At 48.2% G+C, this 16,524-nt stretch overlaps 1 protein-coding gene across 1 annotated transcript in view; it reads right to left on the minus strand.

Annotated features, from left to right (window-relative positions):
• LOC115099303 (solute carrier organic anion transporter family member 1C1-like) overlaps positions 1-16,524 on the minus strand; it is a 196,033-nt gene that overhangs the window by 173,526 nt on the left and 5,983 nt on the right.

Genomic DNA, 16,524 nt, shown 5'->3' on the forward strand with positions numbered 1-16,524 from the left:
ACCTCATTACAAAAAACAGTATTATGATGGCCACAGCACATATTGACATATTGTCTGTTGAGAAGGAGCTTTGCTAGTCCTTATCTACTGCACAGGCATCTCAAAACAATATAATCACATCATACCTACAGTATCTGAATGCTTTGAAGCTCCTGAAAGGAGGAATATAAAAAATTAAATAAAAAAAAATTCCCTACACTCCTAGCCCCATAAGCATACTCATAAGCATACATTATCTGACCTACCTTGTATAAATGCAGTAATACTCCTTTACTCAGATCTGATATTCATGCACATAGAGGACAAAGCCTATGTAATGCTCCTGTGCTCAATTACCTTGAGTGGCATTCCTGAGGCCAGGCCCTGCCTGACAGAATTCTTCACTGGTAGGCTCATTTGGTCTTTGGAAACTTGGTGCCTGGCACTTACATCTTGGGAAAAAAGTGTGTTATGGGTGAGATTTATATCTTTCTCTCCAGGAAAGCCCCCAAAAGAGATGAGATTGTGAACAGAGCTAGCAATAATATGAATGTCAGTATATAAAAATAATAAATAAATAAATAAAATAAAATAAATAATATGTTTTATTAAATTACAAACTATTTGTTTTTCTGACCTAGGGTTAGACAGATGGATGGTGCAGAAAATGAATGTAAAGTATATATTATGCGCCAATATTAAAGAAATCCCAACAAGCTTGCAGAAAAATGTTAATACACACACCAGATATGGGTGGCGTACCATGCGTAACAGACTGGCACTTCCATGGAATTGTTCTCTCATATTGCCTATTTGCGGGAATCCACGATTTTCTCCCAATCAAACTGGATCCTTTTATCAGCACCTGGCTCAGCAGGGGATAGAGAGGGGTTTGGTAGAAAGATTGGGGGGGGGGGGGGGGGAAGTGGGGCGGGAGAGACGGTGGAAAAAGGGAAGTTTATACCTTCAAATCTGTCTACCACGCACCATTGTATTCGATAATTTATCTGTTGCTATGTTGGCTTGATGTGTTTACTCTGTTCAGCCTGAAACCAACAACCCTTTGAAAATAAAAAAAAAATTACAAACTATGACGCCAATTTTCAAAAAAGCTTCAAATGGCTAAATTATCCAGTTAAAGGTAGCTGGATAAGTTTATCTGAATATTTAGGGGGATAAATATCCTGCTGAATATCCCCGAATAAAATTATTTGGTTAAACCTTCTTGGATAACTTTGTAACCTAACTAGATTTGAATATTGCCTGATATGTTGGAAAGTTATCTGGGGACATGTTCCCAGATAATGTTAACTTAACTGGTGATAGTTAAGAAGTGGTTGTTGCGCCCGTTGGTCGCAGTTGGCTGCAACCTTTGCTGCTCACCTCATTTTGCCCAGTAGCTCCGATTCTGGCTAAGATGGCCACGTCTGCCTCTGCACGCCGACCTCCCTGGTGTTCCCGGGATGGCAAGGGCGATCCTAGTCACAATCCTGAATCTGGTGTGACCTAGAGCTCGCGCGCGCGCCTGTCTCCTCCTTATGCACATCATGGCGGGAACCTCGGGGGCATCCCCTCCGCATGACATCACTGCCTATGTTTATTTATACTTACCAGACCTTCCTAGCTACGAGTTGGCAAGGATTCCATCTTGCTTAATTCCTTTACACTGAGACACTTCACATTGCTGTTCCTGTGTTCCAGACTGAGTGACTCAGATACCCGCTCCTCGGGGCCTGGCTGCACTCAGGGCTATCCGCTCCCCAGAGAGCCTCATCTGCCTGCCTCACCTTCACCAGCTAAGTGAGTTCCCCCTGCAGCTTCGCGGATGTTCCTTCTCTTCTGCATCAGGTCTCCGCTGCTGCTACTACGAATTCTCTACTGCATAGTGAGTACAAGACCTACTCTACATTACCACGTCTGTCTTGCTGTGTGGATCCTTGGGTTACCCCGCTCTGTGGACCACTACTGGATCCACGCTGTCTTATGCCAGTTGCCAACACCTACCTCCGGCCTACTCCGTGCTGCGGACCACTACCGGAGCTACAACGCACAAGGTATACTAAGAAGCAAGTACTTTCCGGTTTACCCCGCTCTGCGGACCACTACCAGATTCACGCTGTCTTGTACCAGGACCCACATCTGCCTCCAGCCTACCCCCACACTGCGGACCACTACTGAAGCTGCCACGCACAAGGCTTATCAAGAAGCAAGGATTCCCTGCGGACCACTACCGGAGAATCCATCCCAGGTCTTCTTATTCCAGGACTGAGTTACAAACCCACTCCTCGGGTTTCTCTTTGCTGTATAATAAATATTCTCTAACTCCTGTGTCCATAACTGATGAGACCCCACCTGTCGTGGAGAGTCCCCACAGGGCACCTCCCTGTGGGTGGAGTCAGCTCTCTCTCCATGACCCATGGGCCCACCAAGTTAAAACATAACAGTGGTTAGTGGAAAAATAAAACCTCCTGTATAGGCCTAATGGCCAAGTCTTCATTCCTCCACCCCAAAGATCTCCACCTCCAAGTCCCCAAAATGAGATTTAAAGTTGTAGGTCTCCAGGCTTGAAAAGCCTTCTGCATCCTTCCACTTCCAAGGCAGTCATTGAGAGAACCGTTGGTCTACTCAAAATATGTTTCAGCTGTCTGGACAGATCAGGGTGATTCATTTATTTTGTAAATTTAATCAATTTTATTGTCCATCCTACCACAAATGCCCAGAATGGATCACAATAAGAACATTCATAATGACACATTCATTACAATGTACATAGTAACCCAACAAAGATTGGTGAGACCTTTCTAGCTTGCTGCATGCTTCATAACCTGGCTAAGAGCCGATGACTGCCTCCTCCAGAGGGACAACTAGATCAACTTACAAGGCCTGATGATGATGGTGAGAAGGCAGCATGGGACCTGAATAGGGAGGAATTGCAGGTGATATATCATCAGACTCACCAGCAGACTATAGAGGAAAGTAAACTGACCCAAAGAATTTTCAGTTGTGAAGATGCACTTATTTGGAAGACAATGTTAATATTTAAATAGCAAACAAATTCATATTTCCCTGGGTCATCCTCTCTGGCCTCTTAACTGGTCAAGTCTGATGCTTCTGTGCAGTGGTGTACAGTCACTACTCCCAGTGCCTTCAGAGGCCATGGATACTGAAGGCAGTGACAAGGGAAGATAACTAAAAGAGTGCTCTGTAGGGGAGAGGGCAACCAGTGGATGCAGGCCTGGCAGCACTGGTGTGCCTCTTCTTTTCAGCTTGTGTACATGATGAGTTCATCCTCAATGCCAACAGAGAGGGATATCCACAAATGTGTATTTCTGGGGGGAGGTAGCCTTCCTCTTAGGAGGTGGATGCATTGGTGGAGAAGGTATCCTTCTTGATGGTGGAGTCATAGGAACAATAGCCAGCATCATTGGTTGTCATTCGAGAGTTGCCCCAGAAATGAGCAGCCTAGTGCCTGAAGCATCAAATCCAGGCCACTGATGCTAGAGCGACCTCCACCTAGACCAACCACATTCCCTTTGGATTGAGCCCTCTAGTGCTGGTGGCCTGCAAGGCATAAACAGTGGTGGTAGCCCCTGACAGGAACAAGAAGTGAGAGGCCTGGAGCCCGGTAAGGAGCAGGACCCAACTACAAATCTAGGAACCTAGGAATGAGAATGAGCAGGAATGCTGAAGGCAAAAACTGAAGGCAAGAGCGTCTTCTAAATGTAGGAATGGAGCCAGAGTACAAGGACTAAAATATAGGACTGAGACTGCATCAATATAAATACAAGTCTATACAGGAAACAAGATGGCTGCTGGGAGGGAAGTGAAGAGCACAGAGCTGGGAAGGACTACACACACAGTTCAAATGGTTCACAGTGCCACCTGCAGGCCAGAGGAACACTCAGCAACAGGTATTTACAGTAATCCCCCTTTAGGGAGGGCCTCTGAATGACCTCTTGCATTGCTTAGCAAGAATTTTCTTCAAAAGACAAGGTGGATGGAGGTCAGATGTATCAACCCAAGATCTTTCTTTAGGATCATATCTCTCTTCCAAAGGACCAAGTACTGTATTTTGTTATAAGATATTCTAGATTTCAAAACCTCCTCAGAGTCGAATTCAGATTGACATCAAGCAGAACTGGATCTGGAAACATTCCTTAAAAGTGCTGGGAAGCTCAAGGTGCATGGTTACTGGGTTAATTTTCTCAATAATGGCATATGGCCCTGTATTCTTAGGACCACATTTAACACAAGGCAAAGGAGTTTCAGACATAGATTCCTTGTGGACAGCCAGACTTTATTGCCAACCTGAAACTAGGGTTCACGTTTACGATGATGGTCGGCAAATTTCTTTTGCTGTATCAATGAAACAGTACCAGAATTTTGCTCTGTATATTCATTGTAGTAAAGATATCAGTTGATGGAAGAAAGTGTGGCATCTGCAGTTTCACCTGGAGAAGCAGCAACTGATAGCATTGCCATTAGAAGAGGGTGGCAGGACTGGGGACCCTTCTGCCAGTAAAGGTAAAAGCCAGAGGAAAGGGGCTGAAAAGGGAAAGACTTTTCCCCAAACTGATCCTACGGTCCCTTCCAGGAATCAACTGGCAGGTCAGCAGTCCCAGTCATGTGTCTGAAGTGGAACCCACTATAGAGGAAATGAGTTGGAGTTCTGTAGCACAGTCCCAGGGCAAGCGGCAGACAGTCTCAAAAGTAGCTATAAGGAACATAGGGGAAATGATTGCCATTGATGACCAGCACCTGAAAGTAGTGGACAATGTGGTATTTAAGCATCTGATGTATGTGTTAGCCCCCAATTACAAAGTCCACTCCAGGACTACTTGTACAACCAATGATGTAGTCACATGCAGGTATAGCTGGCTAAGGCAGAGGGGAGCAGCATGCATTTCACCAGTGATATCTGGATGAACACGAACACTATACATACTTACCTAACTATGACGATACACAGGTGGGACCTGGCTGAGGCAGGGACTGGCAACAGTTCTAGTGGGGACAGAGTGTCAAGTTACACGTGGGCTTTGCTACACACCCAGATGATACAAAGCTCCCATACCACATTAAATATTCTATTAGCTATAAGAAATATACTGGAGGCCTGGCAGCTAGACCAGAGAGGCAGGAGTGTTTAGGCAGGATTATTTGTGACAGACAGTGGTGCAAATATGGTAATAGCAATAGAATTTGCACACTTGCTGTGTGGCTTTCTGGTTAAGAAAAAGGGCCCACCTGTGTAAAGCTGTTATGGCTGCCGGCCGCGGCAAACCGTGACCGGGGCCGACTGTCCGTGGCCGGGACCAAGCACTCACCTGAGACGCCGGGTGGACCCGAGGCTCCTGCAGGAACAGGGAGCCTCCTCCGGCGTTCTTCTCGCGGCCTTGGCCGCTGCCCGGGCCAACCACAGAGCCCAGCGGGGCTGAGATGACTTCTCCCTCTTCCTGGCTGCATAGGGCCGCGTGTGCGGCTGAAGAATGGATTTAAAGGGGCCACGACAGGAAATGTCGTGGCTCCCTCCAGAAGACTCCTCCCTTCCTCCAGGTATTTAAGGCAAGGTCTGCTCTTCAGACCTTGCCTTGGTATTGAGGCTCAGTTCTTGGTTCCTGTTTGGTGTTCCGGATCTGCTTCTTGCTCCGCTTCTGCTCTTCTCCTCGTCGGACTGATTCTTTGGCTCCTGACCCTTGGACTGGTGGTGGTGATCTTCTGGCTCTGATTTGGACTGGCCCTGGACCCTTCTCCTTCTTGTTCCTGGATTGGCTTCGGACCATTCTCCCGTCTGCTCCTGGACCAGCTTTCGACCTCTCTCTGGACCTCGACACTTGGACTGGATTGGGACTATTCTTCAAGTATACTCCCGGACTTCTCACGACCTGCTGGAGGCACCAGCCGTCTGGAAACCACGACCTGCAGGAGGCACCTGTATCCAGACCATCTTCTTTCTTCAGGGAGTCTCCTAAGTCCCAGCAGCCATGTCCCTATGGGCTCCTCCTGGGGGGTTCACGAGCTTCCAGGGTGAAGTCTTCAGCTCTACCTCTTCAACCTGCCTTGCCATCCGTCGGTAGCGATCGACAAGGGTGATCTTCCTTCTCGGCAGTGCTGACTCTACCACGGAACAGGGGTCCACTCTCCAATTCATAACAAAAGCCACAAGCAGGCTTCCTCTGGTAGCTTACCTTCAGGAGCTTTTACAAGAAAAAATGGCATTAAAATAATTATTTCACATCAAACAAGTACTTCCTTTTTGTGGTTTTTAATTTGAAAGATAAAAAAAAAAACAGGACAAGATTACAGTCTTAAACCTGTTCTGTTTGATACTAGCATAGACAGACATTAGTATAAATTTCACTTATTCTTGAAAGCATACAGAACCAATCAACAGATTATAATTTGATTACACATTTCCCTGAATTATATCCTTATGATAGCTTTCTAACAAGTTTAGTAGTAGGCTACAGATTGTTTGCTGATGACATCATTTTTGTTCAAGTTTCATCTACAGTGAGTGATGGTTTATTTACCATATCTATGTATTTGCAGGCTATTAAGTCTTGGAAGACTGCAAACTGTTTGTGTTGTGTTCCGCGGCTGTGGAAGGCCACGACCGTGGCCCCCTAGCTTGCCCGCGATGGCGACCCGCCATGGGAGCTCCGGGGGAAGTCCCTGATCCCGTGACTGTCGCTCTGGTACGGGCCCCAGAGCCATCCCTGCTCCTCCCTCGCGGCGTCCAGTACTGTTTCCTCCACGGAGGTAATCCAAGATGGCCGCCGCCATCTTTAGGCGTGAGGCTGCTCCTCCTCATCAGATTTAAAGGGACCTGATCCCTTTAACTACCCACAGCTGTTCCCTATGAGCCAGAGCAGAGGAAGTATTAAAGGAGGATTCCTCTGCTCGTTCCTTGACTTGGCAACATCCCACGTAGTCAGGTCTGCTTGCTTTGGTGAGTTCTTCTACTTCGGATCCCTGTTCCTGTCTCGTCTTGGCATTCCTGGTTCCTGACTTCGGATTGGCTAGCAGTGATTCCTGGTGTGTGACTTCAGACTGGCTAGCGGTGATTCCTGGTGTTTGACTTCGGACTAGCAAGTGGTGATTCCTGGTGTGTGACTTCGGACTGGCAAGCGGCGATCCCTCGGTGTAAGACCTCAGACTGGTAAGCGATGACCCCCTGGCACTTGACCTCGGACTTCTTCTGGACCATCGTCTCCAAGGGCCCACCTAAGTCCCAGCGGCCCGGGTCCCTACGGGCTCCTCCCTAGGGGACCGTGGGCTTCCAGGGGTGAAGCTCCAGTTAGCCCTTGCACCGAACTCTCGACTCCTTGACCTCTCAAAGGTCCACCTAAGTCCCAGCGGTCCGGGTTCCTATGGGCTCCTCCTGGGGGGACCGTGGACTTCCAGTGGCGAAGACTCCATTCCTCTTCTTGACGTCACGACTCTTCATCTGCCTCCACAGTTGCCTCAGTCTCCAGTGCCGAGGGTCTGCTGGTCGCATGTTCTGTCCTGCCTCGCCACCCGATGGGAGAACCTACGGATCTACTTCCTAAGGTACACCATCCTCCCGTCGGCCCAAGGGTTCACAACCTGAGCATAACAGATTGCCAAGTCCATGGACCCGGCGGAGGTGTCCACCCGCCAGGCCATTCCGGGAATGGCCCAGCGTCTGATGGACCAGCAAAAGACCCTGGATGCCCTTGTCTCTGCAGTGGAGGGCCTGAACCGAAGCATTGAGGTGTTAGGGCCCATGAACCCCACTGATGTCCCTGCCTGTGGCTCCGGGGGGCTGCTCTACTCATCAGGTCCCCGTGCAAGCCACCGTGGGCGATCTGGGGCAAGTGATTCCCATGCAACTCCCAGCGCCCTCTCGATACGCCAGAGACGCGAAGTTGTGTTGGGGATTCCTTAGCCAGTGCCAGGTCCGTTTTTCCTTGTTGCCCGCGCAATTTCTTAGCGACCTGGTCAAAACCAGTTATATTATGTCCCTACTTGATGGGAAGCCTTTGATCTGGGCCTCTCACCTATGGGAGAGAAGAGACCTGGTATTTGGAAACTTGAACCAGTCTCTGTCCACTTTCCGACAGATTTTTGATGAGCCTGTCCGCAAACTTACTGCTGTCTCAGAACTACTCCAGTTGTGACAGGTTACTCGGACAGTGGCCGAATACGCAACAGAGTTCCGTACCCTGGCCGTGGAGCTAAACTGGAGAGAGGATTGCCTCCACGGGATCTTCTTGGAGGGGCTAGCCTCATGCCTTCAGAATGAACTAGCAGCAAAGGAACTCCCGGATGATCTCAATGGCGTGATAGATTTGGCCAATCGAGTGGATCGTCGCATGTGGTTTCGCCTTCCGGAAGTAAAGGCAGCGAGGAGGCCCTTGCCTTCCCCCAAGGGCGCATCGGGAGCCCTTCGAATACCCGTCGAGGAGCCCATGGAGTTGTGCCGTGGGAGAGTTTCTCCACAGGAGCGCTGGCGGCGAATTAAGGAAGGAGTTTGTTTTTACTGCCGCGCAGTGGACCATCAACTAGCCACATGCCCGACACGGTCGGGAAACTTCCGGACCTAGGACCTGAAGGAGGTCTCTTCCTGGGCTGTACTTCACCTGCACCACCATTAACGCTACTAGTGGCGTTAACCTCTGCTGACGGTGAGTTCCACACCTTAGCCCTGGTGGACTCCGGCGCCGGTGGCAATTTCATTATGAAGAGCCTGGTGAAACACTTAAAGATTCCACAAGTTCGTCTTCCAGCTCCTTTGGTCATCTCTTCGATCCAAGGTAAATCTCTTCTGGAACGTGTGACAACCACGGTTCCCGTCCAGTTGAGGGTTGGAATCCTTCATCGGGAGCAGATGCCATTCTATGTTTTGAAGTATTTCATACATCCGGTCGTCCTGGGCCTTCCTTGGCTTCAGGAGCACGCTCCTCAGTTCAGTTGGAAGACCTTGCAACTATTTCGCTGGGGGCCGAATTGGCACGACAATTGCCTCCAATCAGTGACTCCAGTTTCCTGTTCCATTGCCTCCACCAGTCTTCAGGGCCTACCAGCCTCCTATTCCTCGTACGCGGATGTTTTCTCAAAACAAAAGGCCGAGATTTTTCCACCTCATCGATCGTTCGATTGCACCATCAACCTCCTCCCTGGCACTGAGCCTCCTCGGGGGCGCACCTATGCCCTCTCGCCTGCGGAGATGCAGGCCATGACAGAGTACATCAAAGAGAACCTGGAGTGGGGCTTCATTCAGAAGTCCGTTGGACTTCTGAATGAGTGGGGCTTCATTCAGAACCTGGAGTGGGGCTTCATTCAGAAGTCCGTTGGAAAGAAGGACGGAAGCCTTCGCCCTTGCATTGACTACCGGAGCCTGAATGCTATAACGGTCAAGGACCGTTACCCCTTGCCCCTCATCTCCGAGCTCTTTGACCGGCTGCAAGGTGCGAGGATCTGCTCCAAGTTGGATCTCCGAGGGGCTTACAACCTGATCCGTATCAAGGAGGGTGATGAATGGAAGATGGCCTTCAACACCGGAGACGGCCACTATGAGTATTTAGTGATGCCATCCGGGCTCTGTAATGCTCCAGCAGTGTTCCAGAACACCATGAATGAGATACTCCACGATCTCTTATATCAGTGTGTGGTCGTATGCCTGGATGACATTTTGATATTCTCGGACTCTCTGACCGCTCATCACCAGCATGTCGTCCAAGTATTGCAACGCCTCCGAGAACATAGACTGTTTGCGAAACTTGAAAAGTGCCTTTTTGAGCAGGAGTCCCTTCCCTTCCTGGGGTACATCGTCTCCAGTGAGAGAATTCTGCATGGCTTCTGGGGGTCCATTGGGTTTTACCAATTATTACCGACCATTAATACCTCATTATGCGTCCATCGTTGCCCCAATGACAGCCCTGACCCAGAAAGGCGCGGATCCCAAGAACTGGCCTCCGGGAGCAGAGGTCGCCTTTGTCGCCTCAAGGAGGCGTTCCTGCAACAACCGTGCCTTTGGCATCTGGATCCGCAGTGGCCGTTTGTCATCGAAGTGGACGGGTCTTCAGAAGGCGTAAGGGCCGTTCTGAGCCAGACTTCCGAAAAGCATAAGCTATGCCCATGTGCCTTCCTCTCCCGTCAGTTCTCTCTGGAACTACGCCATAGGCGACAAGAAGCTCTTGGCTATAAAGGTAGCCTTAGAAGAGTGGCACCCTTGGCTAGAGGGGGCACAACACCAGTTTACGGTCTACATAGACCATAAGAACCTTTAGTACCTGCATTGGGCACAATGACTCAACCCGCGTCAGGCTTGTTGGGCCTTATTCTTCACCCGATTCAACTTTGTTCTACGCTACCGACCTGCCGGGAAGAATATCAAGGCCGACACCCTATCACGTGTATTTGAGTCTACGGAGAATGCTGATGAACCTCAGTTCATCATTGAGCCGTCACGCATTCTACTGTCTGCCTCCACGACCATCCCTCTCGGGAAGACCCTGGTTCCACCGCACTTGCATCTTTTCTGGATGTGCCGTTGCCCCAAGCAAGACCAGGTAGGTCCGAAGCATGATCGTGTCGGGACATTTACAACAGATGAGTATTGTTTCAGGACATTTACAACAGATGAATATTCTGAGCTACAAAATTGTTGCAAAGTGTTTGTGTTTATTACTTTTGATTTCGTTCAGTATACGGAGACACTAGTGTGTGCAATTGATTGACTATTATTGGTTTGGGTCTGAAAATTTTAAGAGAAACAAATAACAAAAAATATCCAAAAAATTGACTTTTTGATTAATAAAGTAATTTGGACCTATACACTAAAAAATGAGTCTGTATGCCTGACAGACTCACTCAGTCTAGAGGTCCTACATATACATAAGAAATATGGACTATTAATTGTTTATGAGGTTCTGTATTTATATTGGTGACAAAATGAATACCAGTTACCTATTTGTGTTTTGATGTGTGCTTCATCATTCACTGCTATACATTCTAATTCTCCCATCTTACTTCTTAGACTTCTGGCATTAGCATACAAACATTTCAAAGTTTGTTTTTTGTTTGTATTTTCATTCTGCTTTTTAATTGATAGGGATAAGTTAGAATTTTTTAGCTCAGGGCAGCCATTCCATGCCCCTTAATATTTTGGTTGCACTCCTCTGCACTTTCTCCAGTGTAGCTATATCCTTTTTGAGATGCGGTGACCAGAACTGTACATAATATTCAAGGTGCGGTCTCACCATGGAGCGATACAGAGGCATTATGACATTCTACATTTTATATTCCATTCCCTTCTTAATAATTCCTAACATTATGTTTGCTTTTTTGATTGCCACAGCATTGGGTCAACAATCTCAATGTATTATCCACTATGACGCCTAGATCTCTTTCCTGGGTGGTAACTCCTAAGATAGATAGGGATGTGAATCGTTTTTTGACGATTTAAAATATCGTCCGATATATTTTAAATCGTCAAAAATCGTTAGGGCCACGATACAATACCAATTTCCCCGATTTATCGTCAAAAAATCGTAAATCGGGGGAAGGGGGAGGGCTGGCCAAAAGTCCCTGGGGGTCCAGCGGGGGTCCGGAAAACGATCTCCTGCCGCGAATCGTTTTCCGTACGGAAAATGGCGCCGGCAGGAGATCGACTGCAGGAGGTCGTTCAGCGGGGGTTCCGGACCGCAGAACGACCTCCTGGGTCGTTCAGGGACTTTTGGCCAGCTTGGGGGGGCCTCCTGACCCCCACAAGACTTGCCAAAAGTCCAGCGGGGGTCCGGAACGACCTCCTGCAGTCGAATCGTGTTGGTCTATGGCCGCTGCCATTTTGTGCCGCCATTTTGAAAAATGGCGCCGGCTGAAGACAACACTATTCAATTGCAGGAGGCCGTTCCGGACCGCTGCCGTTCCTGACCGCCGCTGGACCCCCAGGTAATTTAAGGCATTTGGGGGGGGGGGGGGGGTTCGGGAGGGTGGGGGATTTAATTTAAAGGGTCGGGGGTAGGTTTTAGGGGGTTTTAGTGTGCCGGCTCATGATTTTCACGATACTTTAAACACCCAAACGGCAACAATACGATTCCCTCCCCCTCCCAGCCGAAATCAATCGTTAAGACGATCGAGGACACGATTCACATCTCTAAAGATAGAACCTAACATTATGTAACTACAGCAAGGGTTATTTTTCTTTATATGTATCACTTTGCACTTGTCCACAATAAATTTCATCTGCCATTTGGAAGCCCAATCTTTCAGTCTCGCAAGGTCCTCCTGCAATTCATCTCAATCCACTTGAGATTTAACTACTCTGCATAATTTTGTGTCATCTGCAAATTTGATCTCCTCACTCATTGTACCCCTATCCAGATTATTTATAAATATATTAAAAAGCACCAGTCCAAGTACAGATCCCTGACACTCCACTGTTTACCTAAGTCTTGCGGGAGGACTGTTCTTAGGTCTTACCACCCCTTCTCCTCCGCTCTCTATTCCTGTATCCTTGATTTGCGGACCCTTAGAGTATCAGACTCTTGCCCTTGTGGACTCAGGGGCAGGAGGCAATTTCATTCTTCAACGAGTAGTGGAGCATCTACGGATCCCCACTTCCATTATGAAGCCTCCACTGTTTCTTTCATCCATCCATGGAGAGCCCTTACCGGGTGAAGTAACACTACGCACCGAACCAATGTGTCTGTGTACCGGTGCCCTCCATTCGGAGTCCATCTCCTCCTTTGTGTTAGAGAAGGCCATGTACCCTATAGTACTGGGATTACCTTGGCTACAACAGCACATGCCTCAATTTGATTAGGCCACACTGGATCTGTCAAGATGGGGTCCAGACTTCCATAAGAAGTACCTGATGGAGGTAGAACCATTACCCTGTATGCCTACCACTCCAGTAATGTCAGAGTTGCCGCCTCAATAAGCATCTTTCCAAGATGTTTTTTCGAAGGAAGCTGCAGATGTTCTTCCACCTCACAGACCGTATGACTGTGCCATCAACCTGAAGCCTAATACGGAGCCACCCAAGGGTAGAGTGTACCCCCTGTCTGTGGCAGAAAACAAAGCCATGTCTGAATATGGAGAACCTCCAAAAGGGCTTCATACGACCATCCAAGTCCCCTGCTGGCGCAGGCTTTTTCTTTGTGGGCATAAAGGACGGAACATTACGCCCATGTATAGATTACAGGGGCCTTAATAAGATAACAATAAAGGATCGCTATCCTTTACTTCTGATCTCAGAGTTATCGACAGGCTACAAGGAGCTCAAATCTTTTCCAAACTGGATTTGAAAGGAGCCTATAATCTACTTCGAATTCAAGCTGGAGATGAGTGGAAGACGGCCTTCAACACTTGGGGCGGCCACTTTGAATATCTAGTGATGCCCTTCGGCCTGTGTAACACCCCGGCCGTCTTTCAAAATTTAATGAACGACATTTTTCGGGAACTCCTCTATAAATGTGTTGTCGTTTACTTGGACAACATCTTGATATTCTCTCAAGACATGACCACTCACCAAGAGGATGTAAAAAGAGTACTTCAGAGGCTCCATGAGAACCATCTCTACGCCAAGCTATCCAAATATGAATTTCACAGAGTCAGTGCCTTTCTTAGGCTACATCGTGTCTAATCAAGGTTTTCAAATGGACCCACAGAAGCTGGAGAATATCAAGAACTGGGCACAACCCACGTGGTTAAAAGCTCTCAGACGCTTCTTAGGTTTCACCAACTATTACAGGACCTTCATCAAGAACTACTCTTCACTTACAGTGCCGCTTACCGCTATGACAAAGAAAGGTGCCAACGCTACTAAGTGGTCTCCAGAGGCTGTAATGGCATTTCAGAAGCTAAAAGATGCCTTTTTACACAAGCCATGTCTTCAACACCCAGACCCCTCCAAGTCTTTCATCGTGGAGGTCTACGCCTCAGACGTTGGCATAGGGGCCGTATTAAGCCAAGCTGGTGAGTCAAAGGTTCCACAACCATTCTCATTCTTCTCCCGTCACTTCTCTCCTGCAGAGAAAAATTACAGAATAGGAGATAAAGAGCTCCTAGCTATAAAACTGGCATTCGAAGAATGGCGCCCTTGGCTCGAAGGAGCGCAACATCAAATAATGGTCTTCACAGACCATAAGAATCTGGAGTACCTCCGCCACACACAGTGCCTGAATCATAGACAAGCAAGATGGTCTCTGTTTTTCAACAGATTCAACTTTGTGCTCAAGTATCTCCCTAACTAAGAATATCAGAGCTGACGTTCTATCTCGCTCTTTCCTCTCCGAGGATGTTCCAGAAGAACTGCAACACATCATTGACCCCGAGAAGGTCATATTGGCAGCTACTCACTCAGTACCTGCAGGAAAGACTATTGTACCCAAGCACCTCAGGAAAAAGTTATTGGCTTGGGCCCATGACTCCAAACTTTCAGGGCATCCTGGTCAATGTAGAACCCTGTCTAAGCTTCAAACCTTTTACTGGTGGCCCACCATGAAGGAAGACACTTTCTCCTATGTTGCTTCCTGCACTAAATGCGCTAAACAGAAGACACCTCTGGGTCGACCATGGGGTCTACTTCAACCCTTGCCAGTGCCAGAAGAACCATGGACACATATCGCCACTGACTTCGTGATTGATTTGCCAGTTTCTGGAGGAAATAATACCATTTGGGTGACTGTTGATTGGTTTTCGAAGATGGCGCATTTTGTGGCTCTCCCAGGCTTACCCACTGCCATGGAGCGTGCCAAGCTAATCATCTCACACATCTTCTGCCTGCATGGCTTGCCTAAGCACATAGTCTCCGATCATGGAGCTCAATTCACAGCAAACTTCTGGAAGGCACTATGTAAGAAGTTCGATATTGCCCTCAACTTCACATCAACATATCATCCCCAATCCAATGGGCAGAGAGGATGAACAGGACACTCAAGCAATTCATTCGTGCCTACGTGAAACTCGCCAGAATGATTGGAGTGAACTGTTGTCCTGGGCAGAATTTGCCATAAATTCTCATCCAGCATCATCCACTGGATCAACACCATTCGAAGTGGTCTACAGACGACTACCATTGCCACCACTGCCACTTCCATTATCAGTGTCTTCCCCGGCAGCTCAATCTACTGCCAAAGATATCCAACAACTTTGGACTCAGACAAAAGAGATGCTTATTAAAGCAGAACTGTGAACAAAGAAAGGATACGACGCTCATCACTGCAAGGCTCCAGACTTCAAGCCTGGTGACAAAGTCTGGCTTTCCACAAAGCATTTAAGACTAAAACTTCCTTCAGCTCGATTTGCTCCTCGCTTCATTGGACCATTCCCCATTCTTCGACGACTGGGCAAGCTCACCTACAGTCTGAAGTTACCATCTACTTTAAAGATCCACAATGCATTCCACGTCTCACTATTAAAGCCTTTGATACTTAGTGAGTTTTCCAATAAGATACCCGAAGCTACATCTGTTGATGCAGAGGAAGACATCGAATACAAGGTAGACGCAGTTCTCGAAGTGAGAAGACGAGGCAGAGTATGTGAATACCTCCTGTCATGGGAAGGGTGTGGCCCAGAAGAAAACTCTTGGACACCCATGTCCAACATCCTGGATAAAGAGATGCTACAAGACTTTCATCAGCAGCATCCTCAAAAACCAAGACCTGGTAGAAACCAGTGTGGACGCCCTTTGAAGGGGGGTACTGTTGCATCCGTCAGTCTTCGACGGCTTCACCCCACTTGCCTCACCTTAATCTCGGCTCCTCCCGCTTACCTGGGCAAGATGGCTACCACAGCGACATCAAGCCAACCTCTTTAGCATCCCCAGATCGGCTATGGTGCAGCCTTCCGCTATTGCTCCTCCCAGGTACCTACTAGGGTGTGCATGCATGCGCAACTCACGTCTTTATACAACCCTTGGCACGAACCTCGAGGGTGTTCCCTCATGCTGACATCACACCATCCGGGTTTATCAGTCTCATTGATTTTCTAGCTCCCTGAGTTAGCAAGGACTCGAATCCGTTCCTGTCTACGCTACTCTGCCGCTTCCGTGCTGCCACAGGAAGCTTTCTCTCTGCCTTTCGGGGTATCAACTAACCTGGGTACCCGCTACTTGGGGACCCTCTGCTTTATTTCAGATGCCTTTCAGGGAACAGGTACTCGCTCCTTGAGGGCCTATTTTTCCTGCCTTGGTGCCTGTACCTTCATCTACTTATCTGGTAGAATCTGGTAGAATCGCATATGAACAGCTATTCTCAGTGAGTACTCTAACCTCTCAGTCTGTCTCACCCACAATATCTCCTCGCTGGGAGACCTGCTGCGGAACTTCCTGATGCCATCATGGAGAGAAGGGCTCCCTCTGCCAAGGCCCCTGGGACTGCAACTACAGACTACCTCACTGATGCCACCTGGTGGCTACCATCTAGCTGTTTAATAAAATAATATTTCCCTGTGTTTTGTGTAGCACGAGTCTTGCCCAGTGCTGTAGCTCCTCATGGGGCTCCTCCCCGTGGGCGTGGTCACCTCCACAGCACCCAAAGACCCACCAAAACACATGTAAGCACAACACTGTGG

This window comes from Rhinatrema bivittatum, chromosome 9 (assembly GCF_901001135.1).
Source record: "Rhinatrema bivittatum chromosome 9, aRhiBiv1.1, whole genome shotgun sequence".
In the NCBI taxonomy this organism is placed as follows: Eukaryota; Metazoa; Chordata; class Amphibia; order Gymnophiona; family Rhinatrematidae; genus Rhinatrema; species Rhinatrema bivittatum.